Genomic DNA, 26,809 nt, shown 5'->3' with positions numbered 1-26,809 from the left:
ATTGTCTTTAAAAAACTAAATTGACTCTTTTAGACTCATTACATGACGTAAGAATTGTGTTTTTTTAAAATTTTTTAATGTGAAGATAGGACTTGTGTATATGAAGTTGTATTCTTTTTAACTTCTGCTAAGAAAAGGATAATCTAATTTGATCACTTATTATGCTTCAGCCCTTTAATGTTTTCCATAATTAAAGGTAATTTACTTAAGTACCTGACATCTTCATTATAAGATACGTTCTTGTTTCCCAGGAGGCCAGTCTAGGGCAATCCTCAGGAACAGGCTGCCCCAGCCACGTGGTCAGCATTTCAGGAACTGCTGCCTCATGTCAGGAAGCAAAGCATGCACCCAGTAGACAGACCATAAGGTCACACGTCACCACAGAGACCCAGACGATGACTCACCAAAAGCCCCTCTCAACCTTAGGACATAGAAGAAGAAAACACTGGACATGTGCCACTAATAAAATATGTATGCACTTTGCCCTACAGCACGAAGCAGAGACAGAGCACAAAGGAATGTAATTTCAGCACAGCCTATCAACAAGAAAATCACATGTACACATAATCAATTATCTTTTTGAAGAGGCATAAAGGGATTTATTAGGCAGAATTTTAAAAGTACACACTCAAAGAAATAGAGTCCAGGTACTCAAAAGGGAAAGAGGTGTGTTATTTTCTGCAGGTGGGAATATTTATTTATTTATTCGTTTATTTTTGGAGTGGGAAACCTATGGAATTTGTGAACCTATAGACAGTTCTGTCTTGGTTTACAGGAGAAAAAAATCATTTAAGTACTTAGTGTATTAAGTAATTATTAGGCCACTATTACTGGTTTTGGGGGTTCTGGAGTCTGCTGCTAGGTGTGGTTTCTAGATTCTTTCTGTCCTTCGCAAAGAATTGGTCAAGACAAGTGCAAATGATAGCAAGGTTTTACATTTATTAAAGTATTGCAGAACAATTTGGGTCAAGTAAAAGTTGGAAAATAAGTGTACTCTGCAAGACGAGATAGGGCTACTGTGAGAGAACACAGTAGCGGAGAGCTCAATGTCGACTATCCTTCTTGTATCACCTACTCCCCAGGCTGGCATCAGGTCTAGCCCATACTATCCAAAACTGCTTGAGTTCTTGAGAGAAGTCCACATGCAGGGCTTTGAAAACTACTCTTCGTGTGTGTCCTGGGGTTTTGTAGTTAACATGTCACACCCACTTCCCAGCCAGCTTTGCCACACCCTAGTCTCTTGCCTCACCACTCCACCAGACACTAAGCACCACAATAATTCAGGTAAGCATCCCAATATAAATCTTAATAGTTTCATTACTGGAAATATCTTCTTTTTTTATTGTGAAAAGCAATACTTAATAAAGGGATAATTTCAGAAAAACACAAATGCCACATAGAAAAGACTAAGTTTGCCCAAAATGTAACAACTGGCTTCTATACTAGAATGATAAAGAAGACTTTTATTGTTAAAAAAAAAAAAAAAAAAAGCATCTGTTCCACTCCTTACACAATAGTAAAAGACCTGTGAGTGGCTGGGGAACAAGTGACATAGACTCAACTGAACCAAGTGGATATTATGCCTTTCATAACAACAATCTGGTATCAGAATTTACCTAACAAAAAAGCACCGGAAAATATTTTCAAAAAAATTATCATCATTAACACTAATTTCATAGAGTTGTCATGAAATAATTAAAAAGTAATGATACCTCTTGAGCATTTAAAATATGTCAAGTATTGGCAAATGGTTTTTCACGGACTATGTTATTCTCCTAATGTGATAACGTTATCGCAATTTTATAGATAATAAACCCAGGAGCTAGATGTGGTGGTATTACCTACCGATGGTGGGCCCGGGGAAATTCCTTCCAGGTTCATGGTGTCCTGAACAAAGAATTGGAAAGACACACAGAAAAGGTAGCAGGGTGTACGTTTACTGAAGGTGGAAAAGAGACAGTCTGCAGAGTGAGAGCAAATGGTGAACAGACTCACAGTGGCTACAAGGAAAAGGGAGAGGGGTCTTTTGTGTCTGCAATTCCTGGATTGGCTTCCCTTTATTCAAATAAAGCATTGGGATGGTTGTCCTAGCAAAAACTCACTTGGCCCAGTGCCACATTTAAACTGCCCTACGGAAGACCCACTTAGCTTTGCACCAGATGCAAATGAAGAATTGAAAATAGCACCTTTCTGATGGGTTCCACACACCATGCTCAGGGGCTGCAGAGTCATCCTGGATCCCATCTTCTCCGCATGTGCCCAGGGTCTCCATGACTTTGATAGATTCTGCCCAGTTGTTTGACCGATTTGTCCCAGGCTTAATTTCTTACTTTAGGGGTGCAAGCCTGTAATTCCAGCATCTAGGAGGTGAAGGCCAGAGGATGGTAGTTCAAAATCAGCCTGGGCAACTTAGCAAAACTGTCTCAAAATAAAAAATAAAAAAGGGCTGGGGATGAAGCTCAGTGCAAAGGCCCTGGCTTCAATCCCCACTACCACAATAAAATAAAATAAACCTATATCTGCCTTACACTACAGCTGTCCTCTTAATTACCATGATCGCAGTATCCCATCAAGATTTTACATTAAATTACCCATATTGACTGTTTCCCACAGAGAATAATCATACATCTTTATTGGCTGCCTTTCCACCCCTCCTTCTTTCCCAAGCCTCTTCCATGACTTGTGGGATCACCTACTGCATTAACTTGCTACAGCTGCCATACCAAAATGTCACAGTTTGCATGGCTTTGATAAAAAATATTTGTGTTTTCAGTCCTGAAGGCCAGAAGTCCATGGCAAGGTATGGGCTGGTTAGTTTCTTCTGAATCCTCTGTCCTTGTCTTGCAAATGGCTCCCTTTTCACTGTGTCTCCACAAGGTCATCTCTCTATTTGCACATGGGCCTGGTCTGTGTGTGTGTGTCCAAAGCGCCTCTCCCTGAAATACAAATAGCCAATAAGTACATGAAAAAATGTTCAATGTCTCTGGTCACTAGAGAAATGAAAATCGAAACAACACTGAGATTCCATCTTATTCCAGAAAGAGCAGCTATCATTAAGAAATCAGAAATAACAAATTCTGGTGAGGATGAGCGGGGGTGGGAAGGGAGGAATCCTAGATTGCTGTGGGAATGTAAATGAGTCTAACCACTTTAGAAATCAGTACAAAGACTCCTCAAAAAACTAAAAATAGAAATTGCATCCAATCCAGCAATTCTCCTTCTACGTATCTTCCCCAAAAAGTTAAAGATATTATATTACAGTATACATGCATACTCATGTTTATAATAACACAATTCGTAATAGCTAAATCTTGGAAGCAGCCTATGTGCCCATCAGCAAATGAATGGATAAAGAAAACGTGAAAGTTACTTTTTTTTTTTTTTTGGTACCAGGGATTGAACTCGGAACCTTGCACTTGCGAGGCAGGCACCAGAACCACTGAGCTAAATCCCTGGCCCTGAAAGTTACTTCAATTGATTTTTTTTTTTTTGAAGCAGTTAGGTTCACGGAAAAGTTGAGCAGAAGGTACAAAGAGTTACCATAAACCTCCTCTCTCTACCTGTGCATAGACTCCCCCAGTAGCAACATCCCCAGATTGGCAGTGAGTTACACTGTTGAACCTACATTGACATAGCATTTTTGCCCCAAGTTCATAGTTTATATTGGCATTCATTAGAAATGTTGTACATTCCATGAGATTGGATAATGTCCGTGGTGTGATCAAAATATACGGTGAATCTGCCATTTTAAAAAAATAAGTTACAATAAAAGACACATTGTGATGAACCTCCCTAAAAATACTCCCCTTAACCTTCAAAACACTTATCCCATCATTCTTGACACTTTCTGAAATAGCTCTAAAGTCCTCTTTCCTGAGTGTGATTTTAAAAATCTGGTGAATGCTGCTGCTGAGTGCCATCCAACAGAAAGGCAGGCTTGTAAAAACATTACAGTGTGACCTTATCCATCTTGTTCACTTGATCTGGCACTATGCAACTTCTGGCTCTTTCTCAAGGTTGAAATGACCATGAAAACTAAAAGTTTTGAATGGATTCAGGACATTGAACCAGCTGTGACAGTGCAACTAAAGACACTCACAAAAGAGGACTTCCAGAACTGCTTCAGAAACTGGCAAGAATAATGGGATGAGTGTGTTCAAAGTTAGGCAGAATATTTTGAGGGGGTAAATAGCAATATATCTTTTATACAATAAACTTTTAAATGTAAACATTCACTATATTTTTATCGTACATCGTATAATGAATGACACATAATCTACCACTGTAGCATTATACAGAGTAGTTTTACAGCCCTAAAAAAAAATCCTTAGTGCTCTGCTGATTCATCCCTCCATTTCCAATTAGTCCTGCAAACCACTAATCTTTTTTGCTGACTCAATAGTTTTACCTTTTTCAGGAGGTCACATATTTGGAATCATGTAGTGTGTAGCCTTTTAGGTTGACTCACTTAGTAATATGCATTTAAGTTTCCTCCTTATCTTTTCAAGGCTCAGTAGCTCATTTATGTTTAGCTCTGAATAGCATCCCATTGGTGATATACCACCCTATATCACCTAATGATAGACAGTTTGGTTTCCTCCAGTTTTTAGCAAACATTAATAAATTTGCTATAAACATCTGCATGTGTGTTTTTGTATGGTCATAAGTTCTCAACTCCTTTGGGTAAATACCAAGAAGCATGACTGATGGGTCATACAGCAAATGTTTGTTCATTTTGTAAGAAACTGTCTCCTAAAGTCACTCTTCCATTCTGCATTCCCACCAGCAGTGACTGAGAGTTCCTGTTGTTCCACACCCTCTCCGGCATTTGGTGTCAGGGATCAGAATTTTGGCCATAGAAATAGATGTATAGTTCTACCTTGTTGATTTAATTTGCATTTCCTTGGGGCTATTTTTCCTCAGTGTACAATTCTGTGTACATTCACTAAACAGAAAGTAGATATAAAATTCTAGGATTTTTTTTCCTTTCAGTTCTGTAAATGTGTCATTCATTGCCTCTGGCTTGTGGTAAGAAGTCATCTGTCATGAATGTCACCGTCATCCTGTTTACAATGTGCTGGTTTTCTCCTCAGAGGTGTTCTCTTTCATTGTGGTTTTCAATAGTGTGCTTATGATAAGCCCAGGCATAGCTCTCTCTGTGCTTAACCTGCCAAGATTCTCCAATGTCTTGTATATGTCATCAAATTTGGAAATACTTTGGCCATTAGTTCTTCAAATTTTTGGTCCTATTTATATTTCTTCTCTGTGTCTCTTTCTCCTCTTCCCATCCCTCCCCCTTTTCCTTTCCCCTCCCCCTTTCTCCTGGAATTCTATTTACACACGTTAAATTTCTTGATACTGTTTATCAAATCACTGGGGCTCTGCTCATTTTCTCCCAGGCTTTCTACTCTGGTTTTTGTTTTTCCACATTGGATAATTTCTATTGCTTTATCTTCAAGGAACTAATTCTTTGCTCTGCTCTCTCCTCTGCAGTTACAGCTATCCTATGATTCTAAAATGTTAGATTTCTTAATATCTAGTTCTAGAATTTCCATTCAGTCATTTCTGTATAGTTTTTTTCTCTGCTGAGATTTCCTATATATCATTCATTAGATTTACATTTTCTTTAATGTCCTTAAGTATCAAGTGTTGTAATAACTGCCTGAATGGTTGGGCATGGTAATCCCAGCACTTGAGAGGCGAGGCAAGAGAATTGCTGCAAATTTGAGGCCAGCCTTGACTTTTTGAGACTCTGTCTCAAAAAGCAAAAAAGAATGATAACTGCTTTTAAATCCTTGTGTGCTTATTGTAACACCCAACGCATCCTCAGGTTGGTAGCCGGTGTCTTCTTCCAGCATTGGCCACATTTTCCTGTTTCTTCTTTTTTTTTCCGTATCAGGAATTTAACTCAGGATGTTGTGCTTGCCAGGCAGGTGCAGCACCACTGACCTAAACCCTCAGCCTTTCCTGTTTCTCCTTACGCCTAGTAATTTTGGGTTGTATTCAGGATATGGTAAGTGAATATATTGTAGAAATTCTGTACTTTGAAGTGCTCCTCTCAAGAACATTGACTTTTGTCTTAGTAGTAGACAGTTACCTTGGCAGAATTCAAAGTCCAAACTCCGCCCCCTCTGTGTTGGACAAATAGCTGAAATCTCTCTTTGGGGTTGTTTTTTTTAGCCATATATGGGCTGCTTAGGCTCTGCTCTCTAGAAGCACAGTACAGGGGTCAGTTAGATTTTCTAATAGACTTTATACTCAAAAACTAGCTCTCTCCTTCTATTGTTCTCCTTTCTGGAATATTCTCCTTCACCTCTAGCTGTGCTTGCCCTAAACTCTAGTTCTGAGTACTTAACCTGTAAGATTACAAGTTTCTGCCAGCCATGGTGGTACATGGGTACTCAGCACTCAGGAGGCTGAGGCAGAAAAATAGAAAGCTCAAGACCACCCTGGTCTACATTGTGAGTTCAAAGCCAGCCTGGACTACATACTGAGACCTTGTCAAAGGAAAAAGAAAAACATTAAAAATAAAAAAAGATTCCAAGTTTCTGGGCCTTAGCCACCCTGCATGTTGCAGATTGAAGTCTGCCTGCACATAAGCAGACATAAAAAATGGAAAACTTGGCCAGCCGTGATGAGGGGCATGATGGTGTTGGTGCATGCCTGTAGCCCATGCCTATAATCCCAGCACTTGGGAGGCTGAAGCAGGAGGACAACCTAGGCCAGCCTAGGCTACATAGTGAGTTCAAGGCCAGCCTAAACTACATAGAGGGACCCTGTTTCACTCAGCCATTGTCATTTCTTTCTTCCTGGGTTGACTCTCCTCCATCTTCACCCTGCTTTGGTCACTACTCAATGCCTTCATGTAGTTATTTTCCATACTTTGTCTAGAGTTTATAAATGCTACTTGTGGAAAGGTTGATTTGATATATGCTACTCCACCACTAATGGAAATTAAACTTCTTTTTCTTTAAGAAAAACCTGTTCCAAATCTAGACATCCATATTTTTATTATTGACTTATTTTATTGAATATGTTACTCCTCATCCAAACATGCTTTGATTTTTTTCTTTGGTATAAAGCTTTTGGAAGAGGAGCATGTCCTCCCTTGGGTTGTAGAGCTCCTAGCTCACTTTTCTACTGAAAAGAAGCAGCTGGACCACCTTTTCTTCAGAGCCTCCATGCTAAGACTCTCTTTTCCTTGACTTACCCTTCAATTCCATTCTTGGGGATGAGTGATTAGAAATATTATAGGCTAGAGTTTTTTTCCAACGTTGAGGACATTTGGGAACACTTCCAAGCATTCCTTTCAATTATTCTCTTTTTATTGATGAGGACTTTATACAGTTTTGGGGGAGGTTTGCACAGTAAGTTTCTGAATAAAGAGCATTTGAGTTCATATCCAGTGGTATAACCTGAAAGGAGAAAGGACTATCACCCTGGGACATGACCCAGAGAAAAAGGAGGACACTGCAGAAGAACCTAGCTAGGGCCTAAAGTTTACTTGATTCAAAAAGCTTTTATGGCTGGATACAGAGGCTCATAGCTTTCTGCTTCCTGACACCATGCCATGAGCCATGCCTCCTCTGCCATGCTGCCCTGCCTTGGAGAAGCCAACCAGGAACTGAAACTTCCACATACTGTGAGCCAAAATAAACCTCTCCTTCCTTAACTTGTGGTGTTGGGTATTTTGTTCCAGCAATAAAGAAAATAACTAAGACAACACCATAAATAGGTATTTTAGAACAGCTTCATTAAAATATACAAGTTGACTGTCCTTATGCTCCAGTAGTCAAAACTTTTTTTGTTTGTGTGAGATTGTATCTCACTGTTGTCCCATCTCATCTTGAACTCCTGGGTTCAAGAACACTCCTGCCTTGGGCCAGGGATGTAGATCAGTGGTTCTGCCACCTGCCTTGAGAGTGCAAGGTCCCAAGTTCGATCCCCAGTACCAAAAAAAAAACAAAACAAAACCAGAAAAACCCCTGTCTCACCCTGCCAAGTAGCCACCCCACCATGCCCAGCCAAAACTTTTTGAGTGCTGACATGACACTACAAGTGGACCTCTGCAAACCTAACTTCATGTGACAAGTCACAATAGAGTATAAACTACTCTTGAGCTATGAGTATATAGTGTGCATGAAACATAAAAGAATTTTGTGTTTAGACTTGGATCCTATCCCTATGATATCTCATCATGTATATGCAAATATCTCAAAATCCAAAACACTTCTGTTCCAGGAGCATTTTCATAAGGGATTCCTAACCTGTAATTTACATTTCACTCTATAATTTTTTAAGGATGAATAATGTCTGAGTGAATGAATGAAGAGTTGCAAAACAGCTTTCTCAGTAACCAGTCTATTGCAGATGAAGAGGAAAATAGCCTCCTACTATCAAGTACTGTTACTGGTGACATTCTTGTCCCTATTTAAAGCTATGTATGGTGACAATAAGCAGTTACATGGGTGAGTTTCAAGCCTGGGATGACTGCACTTAAAGATTCAAGACTCAAGGAATTCATTTGGATACTTTGATCAAGCCTTCTTAAGAGGAGAATGAATCATACCTTTGTTTTTCTGGCCAAGTCTCTGTATAGTATATTTCTTTAGATCAACCAGCTAAGTTTCTGCCCCAATCATTAATTTTCTCCATGGGATACATCTTTTTCTTGATGTTCAGCCTTAATAACTGAACTATAACAAATGCTGAATTCTCCATCATCAAAATAATGTTTCATTTAAAGTTTGCAAAGGAGAGGCACTCAGCACTTGGAATATTTGAGAACTGACAAAATAAAATCTTACTACATATAACAATCAATGAGCACTTCTAGCATTAATGATTCATCATGAAGTTTCAAAGTTTTCTATTCCTCTGCCACATTTCCAACCCTGCTCGTCTCCCAACTTGGCTGTCTTGTGGGTTCTTTATGCTAACATACATCAAATATTATTTACCACCGTGTATTGAAGCTGTTCATTCACCTTCTATCAGACATCTCCTTCTTCAGAGTATGTATGCTCCGTCTTTTACTAAACCTTGCTAGATTAGGACCTAGGATAAAATATTCAATACATGCTTCTTGAATATATGAATCTTTGTGCCTGAATTAGATTTTCCACTGCTGGGACCATATACCTGATATATACAACTTAAAGGAGAAAAGGTTTAATGTGGCTCATGATTTCAGAGGTTTCAGTCCCTGGTCTGAACATCATGGGGAGGAACATCATGGTGGAAGGGTGTGGCAGAGGAAAGATGCTCAACCTATGGCAGCCAGTAAACAGAGCTGGGTAAGAGCCAGAGAAAGAATGGACTGGAGACCCTTTCAGGTCACTCCCTTGGTGACCTACTTCCTTCAACTAGGTCCTACCTCCTAATAGCACATTCAACTATCAATTCATAGATGGCTATCAACTCATAGCTTAGGAACTCCACGATCTATCTACCTTCCAATATCCCACTTCTCAACACATGATTGGGAGACATTTTTGATCCAAACCGTAACAGTGTCCATGACATAACTAATGTAGGGGCATCTGTTAACACGTGAAGTAATCAGAATATGCCTATAAAAATTTCAAGGGAAAGATTTTAGAAGCAAATATGACTACATACAATTGAAACTGACTTTCTCTTCTAATTTAAGCTTCCAATGACAATTTGCACCTAGACTTTGAAAAGACATGTCTGTACTATGACATGATAACTGTGGACAGGCCATCATTTAACAAAAGGGAAATGTAAAGCTTATTCCTAAAATGGAGTTGGTTTTGAACAGTGTCTTCTTTACAGTAAAAAGAATCCTATTAAAGCCTTTAGAAATGTAAAAGGAGGGCCAGGGATATAGCTCAGTGGTGCCACTCCTTGCCTTACAAGCACAAGGTCCTAAGTTCAATCCCTGGTCCTGGAAAAAAAAAAAAGTAAAAGAAAATATTTAGTCTAGATAATCTTTCTGTAATTACTTATGATGTATTACATAATCAAATATATTAGTTTTGGTCTCAGAATTTTGACACTTATTAGAAAAGAGAGTATTGGAGTGTATAACTTATTACCAGTGCCTTACATATTGTTTGGTACACAGATAGTAGAAATTTATTGAAGAAATAGATGATCCATTATTATAAAACATAATTTTAATTACAAGTGTTATGGGTTGAGTTGTATCCCCCAAAATTCCTATGTGAATTTTGGTTCTTCAGACTGTGACCTTATTTTGAAATACGATTGTTTAAATATTTAACTGGTCCTACAGGAGTAGGGTGTGCCTTTCATCTGATACAACTCATGTCCTCACTAAGGGAAGAAACGGAGGACAATGTGAGCAGAGGGAGAAGCCATGTGAAGATGCGTGTGGATGTTGGGGTGGTGCTTTTGTACTCCAAAAAGCACCAGAGATTGCCAGCAAGCACCAGGAGCCAGGGGACGCATGGAACCTACTTTTTCTGATACCCACAGAAGGAACAAACCCTGTTGACAAAATTGTGACAATAAATTTCTGTCATTTAAGTTACTCATTTGTGGTACTTTGTTATAGTGGCCCTAGGAAACTAATAGAAGTTAGCATCATCATCTTAAGATATATACATTTGATGGTACTGGGATTTGAACCCAGGCTCTTTGTACTGAGCTATATCACAAGCCCCTTTTTATATTTTTAAATTTTGAGACAAGGTCTCATTGAGTCACGAAATTGCCCAGGCTGGGCTTGAACTTGCACTCTTCTTGTTTCAGCCTCCCAGACTGTTAGGTTTACAGATATGTGCTACCATGCACAGCTCAGATATTATAATCTCTTGATGGCTTGAATCTATTCTGAAAGAGAAGCTTTATTTGGTGTTATGGCTTGTGTCTACATGCCCTCCCAAAGCCTCACGCAGTCATAGGTGGGATTTTTCAGAGGTGGCTGGATCTAAAGTGTGTGATGCTGGGATTAAGGGTGTGATGCTGGAATCAGGAGTGTGTGATTACTAAATTAGCCCACTGACTGGTTTGGCATAGTTTTGGGTAGGATTAAGGGTGCCCCAACCTGGGTGTTTATCCAGGTGGACTATGTAGCCTAGGCTGTCCACAAACTGGAGAGACTTTTGTCTCTGCTCCCTGAGAGATAGAATTAGGGCCATGTGCCACCATGTCCAGCTCAAAATTTATTATTTTTGATTTATTTTCCATTTTCATGATTAATATAACAATAAACTATAAAGACTAGTCCAACTTCTGCAACTTAATTGGCTCTTTTCTGTATTGAATACCATTTGCTTTAAGTAGACACTTGAGTGGAGTATTAGTTCTAATTTTTTTTTTTTGGAGATAAGGTCTTGCTATGTAGTTCAAGCTGGCCTTGAACTTTCTATGTAGCCCAGGCTGATCTCAAACTCTCAGTGATCCTTCTGCCTCAGCCTCCTAAGTGCTGAGACTACAGTCATGTGCCACCATACCCAGCATGAATGGAGTATTACATAGATTTGACACTGACAAAATAATTGGAAAAATTAAAGTATTTCCATCAATATTATAACTTCAAGGGTATTATGGTTTAAAATGTTCCCTGAGAGTCTCCTGTGTTTAGTGTTGGGGCTTTTGTAAGGTGACTGGATCCTAGGGGCATTGTGCTCATCAGTGGATTAAGCAGGCTATTACAGAGGGCCATAATGATAACAAGAACCTGGCAGGAGGCCACAGAAAGAAAACAATTAGTAAACACTATAATAAGTCAATGAATGAGTGAATGAATAATGAGTGAATTAAGAAAGTAGGTTACTTTTAAAAACTGGGCCACACAGGTGCAATTAACAAGGATTTTTGTGCAATAATAATTGTCCTAGGATCATACTTGTCATTTATACTATTTTCAGGAGCAAATTAGAGAGACTCAAAGAGACAGCTGCTCAGAATTGATACAAGAGACCTAAGAGACCACCTGGAAGAGATGCATGATTAAATTCAGCAATGACAGAGCCTGTGGGGTCCATCCCTGTAAAACTGCCAACCTGTTCTTGCCAAAGGGATACCACGTTCCAGCCCAATCCAACCAATTGATGGCTAGAGTAAAAACAGCTCAGATTCCTTCATATCTAATAGACCTGGAGAGATAATAGACAGTAATTGTGACCATTAAGCAGGATTTGGCCACCTAGGGGATTAGTAAATCACATTCTGTGTGTGGGGGTGGGTCATGGAGGTGTGGCTTTGGGGTCTATGTATGGTCCTTGGCCCTTTCCTCTCTGGCACGGTTCCCCAGCTGTGCTTGCTCCAACTGCCATGAATTAAAGATCTGTGCCCCACCATGCCCTCTCACCATGATGTTCCTGGCTTGGAACCAGCTGGCCATGGACTGAATCCTCTGAAATCATAAGCCAAGGTAAAGTCCTCAGCCTTTAAGTTATGGATGTTGGGTATTGCATCCTAGTGATGGGAAAGCTGATAAATACAAGAAATTTCTGAGATTTTTTTAAAGTCTTAGCATGAGTAGAAACTGATGATGAAATGATGGATTTTCATGTTGCAGAGTTCTATAATATCAGAAAAAATTCAAAGTTTCTGAAAAGACTCATCTGCAAAAGCTCTAGAACAATTACTCATTATATTACCATTTTTGTGTCTCCAAGGGAAGGGGAAATGTTACTTAGAATTCAAAAGTACTATAGCTGCTTTTTTTCTCTAAAGTGAACTGACAATATTCACATCAGCAGGAAAATTACTGTCAGAATTCTACATTTACAGGTTCCACACCTGCATGTTCAACATACTACAGGTTGAAAATACATGAGCAAAACTGCATGTGTACTGAACATGTATGCACTTTTTTGTTGTTATTATTTCCTAAACAATATAGTACAACTATTCACATACTATTAACATCCTATTAAGTGTTGTAAGTAATCTAGAGATGGATTAAAGTATATGGGAGTCGTGGGCAGGCTATAGGCAAATGCTGTACCATTTTATTTTATTTTTTTTCCTCAACCATGTGGGAGTAGATATTTATTCCCTCTACCTCTTAACACTTCATACTAGGAACCCAGATATTTCCTTATATAACCCACCACAGCTGTCCAATTGGGAAATTCATTATTATTATAATACTTCAGTCTGTAGTACATATTCCAGGCAGTTAATTGTACTAATAAAGTTCTTTATAGCAATTATTTTTCTATACAGGAATCATCTGAGGACCACAGGTTGCATTTAGTTGTCATTCTTTAATCAGTTGTAGCTCCTTTGTCTATATTTGTTTTGTTACATTATGTTTGTTTGTTTGTTTTGGTACCGGGGATCAAACTCGAAACATTACGCTTGCAAGGCAGGCGGCAGAACCACTGAGCTAAATCTCCAGCCCAGTTTTGTTATTTTTTATGACAATGAAGTTTTTGCGTTCTCCTTGTTTGTGTAAACAACTAGGGCAATATGCCCTTCAGGGGACAATTGGCAGTTTGACATTTTTGTCAATTGGCAGGAGACATTTTTGGTTGCCAAAACTCAAAGGCCCAGGTGTGGATAGAGTGATGTACAGCAATATAATGTATTTAGGCTATACCATTTCATTAATGGAATTCAAGAACCACAGACTTGAGTATCTACAGGGGTCCTGGAGGGATCACTGTAGTCTCTTTATTACTTTGTTCCCTTTGCAGGGTCTCCTAAAAGAGGAGGAAAGGAGAGACTCAAATTTCAAAGTTTCTGCCAATTTTTCTATGCCACCAAAAGAAAGTCTCAAAATAGGTACTCCTTAATTTAGCAGAGCATGCGATGAATTTTAATGTGCACAAGCAAACCAGGTGGAAAAATAAATTATTTTGAAAATAAGATGTGATCATTGGAATGAAGTGTCTCTTCCTGGAGAGATTACCCTGAAGAATGAAATCAGAGACTGCTATTGGAAGTGACCAGTGAAAAATCCCAGCAGATGGGACTGCTGAGGATGAATACAAGCAAGAATATCTAAAAATCCACTGTAAGATGTTTTACTGGAGGAATGTAAACCTATTCCTGTAGTCTAAAATCAGTACGTACTGAATCAATGATTAAATAAATGATAAAGCAGGCAATAGACCGTTTTGCTTTGGGTTGCTTGTTTGTTGCAGTAGTGGAGATGGAACCCAGGGTCTTGTCACTGAGCTACATCCTTAGCCCTTTCTTTATTTTTTATTTTAAGACAGGGTTTCACTAGATTGCTAAATTACCCAGGCTGGGCTTGAACTTGTGGCCTTCTTGCCTCAGCCTCTCAGAGTGCTGGGATTACAGACTTTTGCCACCATGCCTGGCTTAAATTTTCCATAAGATTTTGCATCCACACACACACCCTCTCACAAAACTTTGATATGTATGATGTGAGTGGTTGTTTCATTGTTATTGTTTTGTTTTGTTGAAATGAAAAAATCATGTTCTGTGGTTGGGTCAGCACTGTGCTCAAGAGCTCAGTATCAGGAAGATGGATTTAGAAAAAGATGGAAAGAATTAAAAGGAACACTGGATTTCTCACCCACTGTAAGGTAAAAATTGACACAACTTTTCCAAAAACTTACATAGAGCTTGTTAATGAAGATGATCTGGCTGCAAGTAACCAAAAAACAAAATAAAATAAACTAAAACAAAAAGCTCTGATTTGACTTGACTTAATTATCTCATATATCAGGAATTATAGAGGAAGGGCAGGAAATATGGAGGAAGGGTGCGTAGTTGATATCAAGCACTTAGGTTCTTTCAATATATTTATTCTGACATTTCCAGTGATAGTAAGATGGTTATAACCATCCCTGGCATTAATACCCAGGGAAAGGAAAAAAAGGCCATTTCTTGAGTTCTCCCTCTTATGAATAAGGAAATTATTCCAAGAAGAAACTACAGCAGAACTCTGTCACATTCTTGTCATTAAACCAGACTCCTGGCAAGGGAGATGGCTCCCATTCTGAAACGCCTTAACTATCTTAGGCCAACCAGGGTTCATTCCTGTCCCCTTCATCTGAGTCACAAGGGGAATAAGTGTATACCTTTAAAAAAATTAGGGCTGCTAGGTTACAGTATGACCACCTGATTGACATTTGAGTCTCAAAGAAAATAGCATTATTGTGTTAATATATACATCAGATATAAATATTATGTATATTAGTGGATTTTGGAAATCATTTATGTAAGGTTCTTGGATCAGACAGTTTGTAATATATTAAGGCTAATTCGATTAGTAGCATTACAGTCATAAGTAAAGATTTCAGTGATTCCATAAAAATCTTTTTGTTTATATGGAGACTTAAACTTGATTTTGTTTTCTTAAAAAAGAGCTAGCACAAAGAATGATGTATTCAGTTTAAGGCATCACATTTTATGAAAGCTAGAATATATCAAATAAATCATATACTAAGAGGATTGGAAAAAAGCTGGGAATGTCTAACTTGGGGAAAACACTTGGAAGAATATGACAGGAATCTTTAACTTTTTTGATTGACACATAATGTAAATTTATGAGTTGTAAGGTGATATTTTGATTCATGTATGCATTGGGTAGTGATCAACTCAGAGTAATTAACTTATGCATTACCTAAACTTCTTTCATTGCTTTATAGTAAGTACATTCAAATTCCTTCCTTCTATTTTGAGAAATATAATGCAGCAAAAATCTGAGTTTACTTGAAGAGTTAGTATTTAGAATAGAGTGTAGACATTCTGTTTAGTTCCACAGGTTAGAAGTAGAATAGAGGTCAAATTACAGTAAAACATCCTTAGCTTAATATATCATAACCTATCAAACTGCCTGTGAGCTTTCTCACAAAATATTGGTTTCTCCATTGGAAATTTCCAAGAGTTTGCATGGCCATCTAGCATCAATGTGAGAGAATCTTGCTTTGTGTAGGAAACCAGGCCAGATCAAAGTAACATTCTAAACATGCAGCCTTCTTGTGAGCTATCATTCTGTCTCATGAGTTGTGACCATTTTATATGTCCATGTGACTAGGTGATTTAATGCCCACATACTTGGTCAAACATTCTGGATGAGTCTGTGAGAGTGTTTTTGGATGAGATTAACATCTGAATCAGGAGACCTAGTAAAGCTGATTGCTCTACCTAATGTGGATACCCTCAACTGAGGGCCTGGAAAGGCTAAAAACGCTGACCTCTCCAGTAAAAGGAAATTCCTCCTGCCTGACTCTTTGAGTGGAGACATCTGTCTTATCTTGCCTGCAGTCTCATATTACATAAAACATCAGCAGATCTTGTTTTCAAGCCTGCTTGCCTTCCTACTGAATGTATAACCCTTGTTCTCCTTGTCCTCAGAAATTTGGACTCAGACTAGAACTACATCTTGGTTCTCCTGGGTCTCCAGTTTGCTACCCACAGATCTTGGGACCTCTTAGCCTCCATTATCACACAAGCCAATTTCTCTTTCTACACACACACACACACACACACACACACACACACACACACACACAGACATACACCCTGTTCGTTCTGTTCTCTGGAGAACCCTGACCAATACATGGGCTAAGAACTTCTTCCAAAGAAAGCCATTTCCTCATTTCTTGTAGATGAGTGAAGCACGTTCTCTAGATTATTCTTTTTACTTATTGTTATGTTTTGAGGATGACTAAGATTCTAGTCCTATGATGCTGGGTGTGGTGGCACATGCCTGTAATCCCAGTGCTTGGATGGCTGAGGCAGGAGGGTTGCCATGAGTTCAGAGACAGCCTGGACTCCACAGTGAGTTTAAGGCAAGCCTGAACTACATAGTGAGACCCTGTCTCAAAAAATAAATTAATTAATCAAAACAAAATTCCAGTTCTACTTCAATTTTTATTCGTTCACTTGTAATCACCACGCTCTTTTCACTGGAAAATGGAAACAGGTGGCCCACAGAGTCTTTCCCCTACTTCAAGACTCATGGTAAAACAATTTTTGAGAAATTCTCTAGCCCAGAAAGTCCACCTCAAAGATCTCATTATTATATTAACTTACTGCTTTCATATTTTTTCCTTTGGGAGTTATTATTTTTGTATGTGCCCCCAAAAAGAAAATTTAATTACAAAAAGTCAGAAAAAGAATTGAATGAAACGAGACATAGATTGCATTGTCACAGAACCATTTCAAAAGTATAGAGATATTTGGGGTCTAAACTTCAAACTACATTTGATAAATTTTTATCAAGTAAAAGAATTCTAGTATATTAAACACCCACTTCTAGTTAAGTTCTTAGTTGAACATTGGGAAACCTCATGCAAATGGAAAAAGAAGACAGAATTCTAATCTCATCCTCTTTGACGATGATTAGTCTGTGAACCCTAGCAGGAACAAAAGGGAAAAGTAAAACTATTATTCTCTGCTGCATAAATTTACTCCACCCTGGTGAGTTTTGCTGAACATGGAAGTAGAACTGGGCAGATGGTGGGATACAGATAACATCCCAGTTGCTATATTTGTGCCTGTATAGGAGGGTGGGCCCAGTATTTTCTATTTTAGTTTAGGGGAAAATTAGAAGATTCCAAACATAACACCAAAATAGCACTAAGAAAACTCTAAGAAAGCATTACACAGTAGTTGTGAGAAGCCACATATAATCAACTGTTAAACAATTTACGATCCAAAATTTCTCAACTTGTATGATTATAATTCTTTTGTAATAGAATATAATTTTGTAACAGAATATAATTCTTTTGTAATTTATACTGTAATTAAATATATACTCTTTTGTTCTAGGGTGATTTGCATAAAGTTGCCTCCTGTCATCATTTTAAGTTTGAATCTTTTCAGAGATAACAGGTACAATTTTTATTTTTTCCTGAAATGTTTTTTACAAATACAAATTGACTGTGATATTTTACTGTCTGTCAATAATTACATGACATATTCAAGTTCTTCTCATTCTCATCACTCTATAGGAATGTTAAGTACTCCCAATATTATGGACTATTCTATCTTCAAGAATTTTTTGCTACCATCTTCTCCTCTAAATTATGGTGTGTACTTAATGCCATAATTTTTCCCTCTTTTGGGATTGTCTGAATCTTCTCCTTTGTTTGCTTACTGTAATAAATAAAATAATGTCCCCTCTCAAAATCTTTCTTAAAAAAAAACTATCTTAATCCTTGAAACCTGAGAATATGTTAGATTATACAGCAAAAGGGAATTAAAGTTGCAGGTAGAATTAAGGTTGATAATCAGCTGACTTTAAAATAGAGAAGTGTCTTGGATTATGCAGCTGGGCCCAATATAATCACAAGACTCTTTAAAAAGTAGAAGGGAGAACCAGAGAAATGGTCACCTGGGCTGAACTTGGCATTTTGGCTTTGAGGGTGAAGAAAGAGGGCATGAGCCAAGAAAGTCAGGCAGCCTCTGATATATACACTGCCAACATTTTTATCTCAGCCCAGTAAGATCCACATTGGATTTCTGTAAGATAATCAACTTTTGTTGTTTGAAACCATTAAGTTTGTGGTAACTCATTGCAGAAGCAATATATTTGTTCTTGTTTTTTTTTTCTCTTGGTATTTTCTCAACAGTGATTCCATTTCTATTGCAATTCTTAATAACTTTCAAGCCAAATCCAAAGATTCTAGCATATATGCCCCCTCCTTTGATTTCTTCTATCAGCAAAATTAACTAAGGAAATTGGTGACAAGACCTAAAATGAATGAAGTTGCCATTATCATATGGGTATAAAGATGCAATTTATAAAAATCGGCTTAGAAATGAAGCTATATTTACTAATAGTTCGAAAAATCTTTCAGTAGCCAATAATTTATTCATCAAAACACCCTAGAGAAGTTAAAAATCAGGATGATATATACTATTGAGCAAGTGACCACTGTCAAGAGGAGAGATAGAAGTTGAAGGATAGGAACTGAAAAGGAGATACAGTGGGTGATAGAAAAAGTTTAATGGATGGTTTTTAGAATGGAAACAAAGAGAGGAAGAGAATGTAGCAAAGAACTCTCAGGATACTTGGTGCCCTGACCATAATAAAGACCCAATAAATATTTACAGAATGACTGACTTGTTGCACTGTAATTTCTTCTCAGTGGAAAAAGGCTAATGCTGTCTAATATATGCTTTAGACACGGTTAAGGTCTAATTAAAATTTTCACATTCTCTGGAATTTCATTCTATGTTAATTACTCAAAGAAACAGATATAAAAAGCTAAAAATGCTTGCCTTGGAAAGAGGGACTTTCAATCTTATTTGACCCTTTATATATGTGTATCAGTTCAATAAACATGTATTGAGCTATTCTAAATCATACCACCACCTACAGATGTTCATGTCCCAATTATCCAGAACCTGCAGATATTTTACTTTACAAGGCAAAAGGATTTGGCAGATAGGACTCTAAGACAAGGATTTTGAGATGGGGAAATTCTCTTGAATCACCTGTAGACACAACGCAATCACAAAAGTCCTTGAAAGAAGGTCAGTGTCAGCCTGGAGCTATGAGGATAAAAGCAAAAAGGTCAGCAATGAGATGCTAGCTTTGAAGACAGAGAGGGCCAGGTAAGGAAAATCAGGCTCTGAAAGCCACAAGAGTCAATGAATAGACTTCCTCAGGCCCCCCAGAAGGAGCACAGTCCTGCCAACCTGCTTTATACTTCAGACCTCTTGCACTGTAAAAATAATACATTTGTTTTTCTACTAAGCCACTAAATCTGTGTCAATTTGTTACAACAACAATGGGAAACTAAAAATAGAAATAAAGCCATGAATGTAGAAAGCCATGGGTATAGATGAGATCATCCAAGAAGAATGTGTGGCCTGATAAAATTCCTAAAATTCTTGGAACTGCAATATTTAAGCAAAACAGAAGCATCCAGATGACAGTAAAAGGAAATAAATGGTGATGTATATTGTATCACAGAAGCCAAGAAAAGAGATTATTTCAAAAAAGCAGGAATGGTTAGGGGCTTCAAATGTTGTTGAAACATGAAGAATGTTACAAGGTATCGTGTAGTAAAAATAACGTTGATGTCTTATCTAGACTAGTTTCACAGCAGTATTGGGGTGAAAGCCCTTTTATAAATGGTTGAAGAAGTAACCTAGAGGTAAGGAAATGGAGATAACACAGACAATTCTAAATTGTTCTTTAGTAAAAAAGAACAAGGGTTCAACCAGAAGCTAGAAGGAGAGTATGTATGAGGAAGACACTATAAACAAATGAGAATACTAATGGAGAGGCACCAATGAAGACTGAGAAGTTGACCCAACAGAAAGTAATTGATCTAGCAAGGACCCCAAGGAGACAGGAAGAGTTGAAATCCAAAACACAGATTAAATAATGGTCTTATATTATAAAAAGGATAGAGGAGGAAAGGATGGATATGGTTAAAAGTTAATGACTAACATAGACTCTCTCATTTTTCACTGAATTCTTATAAACAATGAAGTATAAGTATAAAAAGACAAGGAATAAAAAAATGTGTTCACATGCCCTACTTAATACAATTTTCTCTGACTCTCAAAAATTAAACCACTTAGATTTATGGGCCCTAGCCAGCCATTCCTTTTCTTGTAAGGTGCCTAGTACAATATCTGAAAGACTGTATAATAAATATTCAATTACTGGAAACCTAATTCCCTTCCATGGCTGCTTCATTAGGGATGGCATCTGATTCTTCTGGCTTCTATGATCTGTACCCGCTGGTCTAATTTACTATACCTGCCAGATGGCTCCTGACTTTATAAATATCTTCTGTTCTGCTTTACCCCTACTTCTTTTTTTTTTTTTTGGTACCGGTGATCGAACTCGGGTCCTTGCGCTTGCGCAGCAGGCGACGAAACCACTGAGCTAAATCTCCAGCCCTCACCCCTACTTCTAATTTCCCAGAAAAAAAAATCCATTTAGGATAGAATAATTCATTTTAGCTAAGTTGATTTAAAGACTAAATTATATTCTGGACAAAGACATGAAGTTATTCTGTGTACACACATGCACATATTAGAATATAGGAGCCCCTACAAATTGATGTGGGGGTATGTGGAAATCCCTCTGGAAAACAGGACAGCTTATAAAATTGGACAAAACCTAAAATGGGTATAAATTTCATAGATACTGATCAAAGGTAATTTTCACATACTTTGTTAAAAAGTATCAAAGAGCTCTTTTTTTTTTTTTTGGTACCACGGATCGAACTTGGAACCTTGGACTTGCGAGGCAGGCGGCAGAATCACTGAGCTAAATCCTCGGCCCTCAAAGAGCTCTTTAAGACATAAAACTGGGGCCAGGGATTTAGTTCAGTGGTTTCATCACCTGCCTTGCAAGTGTAAGGACCCGAGTTCGATCCCTGGTACCAAAAAAAAAATATTAAATTGGTTTCTTCACTTGCTAGTAATAAAAAAAAACTTTATTTAAGCAAGTATAAATACATGTTTAAGACAAAAAGATTGAAGAAATTTGCAGAAATGAATTAATTAGAATCAAGCATATCTCTTACCTCATTTAAGGGAAATATTTCATTCGGAAGACCAATCTATGCAGACACTGGCTTCTAAATATTGACTACTTAATTACATAAAAATAAGAATCAATTTTGGAGCTAGTCCAGTGTAAGGAGATCAATGCAAAATGCCTTATCTCATGTGTCTTAACATTTCTTAAATAAGAGAATATAAAAATACTGTGCCATATTTTTCCCAAAATTTTATTTTATAAATACATCATTAACATTTCTCTTAACATACCAGAAATGATTAAGAGAAACAATACAAAAATAGCTTCAGCTGTACAAGTGTCGGGCTTCCATGACAAACGAAGGTTGAGGATGCCACCTTTCTTCTACATAGAAAATATTAATATTTAATACAATTTTACCTAATTTAATCCTGGGCAAAGTGAAAGCTAAGACAGTGGAGATTTATTATTTAACACTTACATGACTTACCACTGTTCTAAGCAGATACTAGCTCATTTAATCTTAAAACCATGTAACAGAATTGTTAGCAAGTAATAAAAAGAAAAAATTGCTATTTTTCTCCTCACCTTGCACTCTTGCCCCATCAAATAGTAAAAGGACAGTAAAAAGCCCAATGAAACAAAACTGGACTCATAGGATCAGAGCCACAGTAGCTCCTGGTTATATTTAGGGTTTGGTGTAACCTTGGACAGATTACTGGAACCAGAACTTCCTAAACCTGTGTGACCCTTAGAATCTGAGAGAGGATGCTACCATGACAGATGCCTTGGGCTTCACCCAACAGCTCTGATTGATTACTCAGAGTGGGACTAGAGAATCTGAATTTCCCTTCATGTGATGCAGGGTGTTTGGATGAGCAGCTGCATTTGGGAACCATCAATAGAGCAATCTTCTACTCTGAACTCCTTAGAGAATTGGTATGACAATATGGACTTCATGGGCCAGACAAGAAGAGTGGATTCTAGACACTGAAACTGTCATCATCCCAGTCTCTGTGGGTCCACAACCGAAAGGTCATCTGGCATATCTAAGGCCAGACAGGTATGTTCAGATAGTTATCCTATGGGTGACGGTCACCACCAGCTACTTAAGCCTACCCCTCTCCAACCAGAAAAATTACACTCACATGTCCCTGAAAGTTTCTGAGGTGATCACAGGGTTTTTTCTCCTTAAAACCAAACATAAAATACTTTTTATTCATCCTTAAGAAATTTTCTGACTACTGATGCCTGACATCATGAAGGAAGAAACAGCCATAACAAACACACACTTTTTTTTTCTTTCTCCCCAGGGATCGAACTCTGGACCTTGAGCTTGTGAGGCAGGCGGGGAAAACACGCACTTTGACTTGTTTTTTTCCCTGATGGTGACAAACTTTTAAACAACCCATCTAAGAAGTTTTGTTGTTTTTGTTACTAGACATATAGTCGATGTACTTTCATTCATATATATATATATATATATATATATATATATATATATATGTTTAATTTTTGAGACAGTCTATGTAGTCCAGGCTGGCCTCAAACTTATGGTGATCTTCCTGCTTCAGCCTCCTGAATGCTGGGATTATGCTGGGATTATTCAGCCCTTCAGATATTTTTATGAAATAAGCATCCATACAAATATGGACATCTATGGTTATGAATATATTTAAATGTTTGCATATGTGCATACCTGTCGAAAAAGAAATTCTGAAGCCACCAATCCAATGAAAAAAATTCACCTACTTTAGGGATAGACATTGGACAAACCTCACAGGACAATCTATTTCATTATGTAATTCTGATTAACCACTAGTAATGCAAACGGCAGAAGGTTTGCAGGAATGTTCACCTTACTGTTTCAAAATGTTTATTCTACAGAAACATGAGTAATGCTTTTAACACAAAATTCCAATTAAATGACTCCAGTCAATTACTCAGTCATTCTGAAGCCTGAGTCTGACAAAACCATGCCTACCTTGTTTTCTCTCAAACAAACATGAGCTATGAGTAATAGTGAACCTTAAAACTGTAGTCACTAAAACTTCCCTTCTTTTACTTACTCACATACTATTATTTTTGTTACTATGTAAAGTCTGGTCATCAATGATATAAAGTAAATTCACAGGTCAAGAAGAAATCTAGGCCTATTTTATGCTTTATTTTATTAGTACACGTTTGCAGTACATGAAGTTTACACTCATCTTAGAGAGTAGGTACATGTACCTAACAAAACTTGATTCTTTTTAATCCCCTTCTTTCCATCCACCTCCCTCCCTCCCTCCATCTCTAAATCCCCTTGGCCCATTTTCAGTCTTTACTATTTTCAGTTCATTGTAACATGTAATGTTTACATTCATTGTGGTCATCTGGTATAGGTACATGACAAACCTTAGATCTTTTACTTCCCCACTTCCCTCCTCCTCCATCTCCTGAGACCCCTTCTCATTTACTACTCCGCTATACAGAAGGACAAATTCGAGACAGGAAATGGACACACCTGGAGAATATGTTAAGTGAAATAAATAAAACACAGAGCTTAAATACTGTATGGTATCTCTCACTTGAGTTAAGCAAAGTACAAATAAAGAGCAAAATAAAGGACTGATAGAAGGAAACAGGGAAATAGATGTAAGCCTATTTTAAAACAGGATTTTTCATGTTCTTTGAGCTGTGCAGGCAGCAAATTTAGCAATGCTCGAGTTCTACTGGATATTAGTGCTAATTATTAATATGTACTTGTAATTATGCCCTTTCATCTAAGTGCCTCAAAGAGCTCTTAAGAGCATTAATTTCTTATTTCTTATAATATCTCTGAGAGGCAGACTGGTATAAAGTTATTATTATCTTTATTTTATGGTCAGAAAAACTAGGGCATAGAAAGGTTAAGTAACTTTGCTGGGGTCATAATGGTGAACAACTAATAAAAAAGGGACTCAAGTTAATTATTTTCATTTCTAGTTCAGTATATCACCTTTTATATGCTTAATATACTTAAATGTATTTCTAGTCTAGGAAGATTGACAATAATGTACTTAAGTAATCTAAGAATTAAAGGTAAGTGAATGAATGTTTCTTGCTTTGTTTTTCAAAAATTCTGCTTTACAGGAATATAGACCAAAAATCAATAGTCTTTGGTTTGGTTGTGTAGCTATTATTTATGGGGCTTTTGTTATTTGTGGTTTCCTGAAGCCTCTACTCAAAATGAACTATTCTGACTGCATCGTGCTAGGTTAGCACAGCTATAACAACTGAGAAGCAGCTGAGACAGGCTAATGAAGTTCAGGCTTTCATGGCGTGCCTATTGCTTACTCTTGAAGCTGTCCTTCTAGTCTTCCATTCAGCAAATATTTGTGCAGTCCATCATCCTCAACCTTGGTCCGTGGTAGTCTAAGGCACTGCTAATGATTAAAATACTTTTATTAAAATATCAACATAGGTAATATTTCATCTTATAAGTTTATGACGCTGCTGTATTAGCACTATCATACTCAAAGCCTGACCTTAAGCAGGTGTGGTGGTGTAATCTCAGCACTCTGTAAGGCTGAGGCAGCAGGACTGCAAGTTTAATTTCAGCCTGGGGACCTTAGCAAGACCCTTTCTCAACATAAAAAAAGTGCTGGGGGGCCGGGGATGTAGCTCAGTGGCACAGAGCCTGCCTAGCAAGTGCGAGGTCCTGAGTTCGATCCCCAGTATAAAAAAAAAAAAAAAAGAAGTGCTGGGGATGTAGTTTGGTGTGAAAGCCCTGGGTTCAATTCCCCATGTGTACTGAAACAAATTTAAAAGCCTGACCTTTATGGTCCTCTGACCATTATGCATTAGTGTTGATCTATGGATGGGCACATGGCACCATATTGGGATTTTTTTTAATGTAAGAAATTTTCCAAAGTTAAGGTAGGGAGAAAGGAGAAGTGGTTTTGAAACTTTGCAATGAAGGGAGACTGCAGTCCTCTCGATGAGATCACATAAACCTGTGGTGTCTCTTATGTCAGTTCACTTCTCCAGACCTGTAGACTCAAGTAACAACTGCCATTAGACAGTACCACTCTCACTTCAATTTCACAAAGCCCAAAGCCAAACTCATTTTCTGAAAAAAAAAAAAAAAAAAAAAAAAAAAGAAAGAAAGAAAAAGTTCTCCTTCCTTCCCACAACCCATCTCAACCCTTTCTCATGACATTGGTAAAATATTTATCCTGCCCCTCCTCCAACATAAAACAAAACATCGTTACTGCCACTTCCATTCTCTTACCCAGCTGTCCTCAGCAATTATCAGTTGATCTGGTCTCCTAATATTATAGAACTCCATCTTTTACACGCTCACTGTCACTCACAACAGTCCTTGTCTTTTTCCTTCGAGTTAGCCAACAGCTCCTTGTTTAGATGCCTTGCCCTGTTCCTCCCCAGCAACTAATCTATCCCTCTCCAACAAAAGAATAGGTTAAATTGTAAATCTGCCCAGGGTCATTCCTCTCGCTGTGTCATAAGGGCAAGGAGTTCAAGATTTGGCTTCTGTTTCTGCAGCCTCATCTTTTCAGCGACCTGAGCTTGAACTTTTAAAACCTGCAATTACTACTCAGCCTTTTCCCAATTAAATCAACACAGTTGTCCCTGTGTTGCACGTCCTTCTTGTACAGATCAGAATTTGCTATCTCCTCTACTTTTATGCTGGAAAAATCCCTATGTATCTTCAAAACCCTAATGTCAAGTTTCAGTCTTTTCTTCTGCGCACCTTGATACACGTAGTTCCAAATACAATTGTTTGGTTTCACATTGGTCCACTTCACCTGTCATTTCTTCAATGGGTAATGCCAGGCATGTAGATGGTACTCAGAGAGGAAGAAGAAATGAGAATAAATAAATATCTGCTAGCTGATGATGGGCAAAGCATCTATTTCGAAGCTGTGGAGGGATATAAATGCAGCAGCCGACTTAGTGAAACGACTTCTAACTTAAGCCACTCAATCTGTGCAGTGGGCCGCGGGCGATCTCGGAGCCACAACGACATCACACCTGCTGCACGAAGAACCGAGCTCCTCGGAAGGGACCGCGGGCCACCGGCCAGGGCGGTTTCCCGGGCACCTGTGTACGAGGCTGGGCAGCCCCAAAACCGCCACCCAGGACAGGCGGCCAGCTACCACCTAGGAGTTAGACCTCGACACGCCACGTCACACTCGGGAAAATCCCGGCCCAGAGACACAGCTGCCCCCACCCAAGGACGCCTGGGGAGAAGGGGATGCCCCCTGCAAGCAAGATGGCGGTCTCCCTCCCTTCCGGAGAACCCCTTCCCGGTCCCCAGCAGAAGATAGGACGCCGCGATCCAGGAACCTCCACGAGGCCCAAGGCCACTCCCGGACCCCTGGGAGGTGACTTCACCTCACTGAGCGCCCCGACCGCCGGAGGTGGGGCCGCCCGTAACAGACGCAGGGG

At 38.4% G+C, this 26,809-nt stretch overlaps 1 long non-coding RNA gene across 1 annotated transcript; it reads right to left on the bottom strand.

Annotated features, from left to right (window-relative positions):
• Positions 1 to 200: 200 nt before the first annotated feature.
• LOC147822669 (uncharacterized) lies at positions 201 to 26,795 on the bottom strand. Its single transcript, XR_015445486.1, has 3 exons — positions 24,695 to 26,795; positions 2,724 to 2,936; positions 201 to 2,360 (listed from the first exon to the last, which is right to left on the bottom strand). It is a non-coding gene; the product is annotated as an uncharacterized LOC147822669 (long non-coding RNA).
• Positions 26,796 to 26,809: the final 14 nt, after the last annotated feature.

The sequence above is a fragment of the Heterocephalus glaber genome, unplaced genomic scaffold (assembly GCF_053883595.1).
Source record: "Heterocephalus glaber isolate CG9 unplaced genomic scaffold, H.glaber_assembly_v1.0 deba00001610, whole genome shotgun sequence".
Classification (NCBI taxonomy): domain Eukaryota; kingdom Metazoa; phylum Chordata; class Mammalia; order Rodentia; family Bathyergidae; genus Heterocephalus; species Heterocephalus glaber.
Note: the sequence above shows the minus strand (reverse complement) of the source record. Positions and strands in the feature narration are given on the sequence as shown.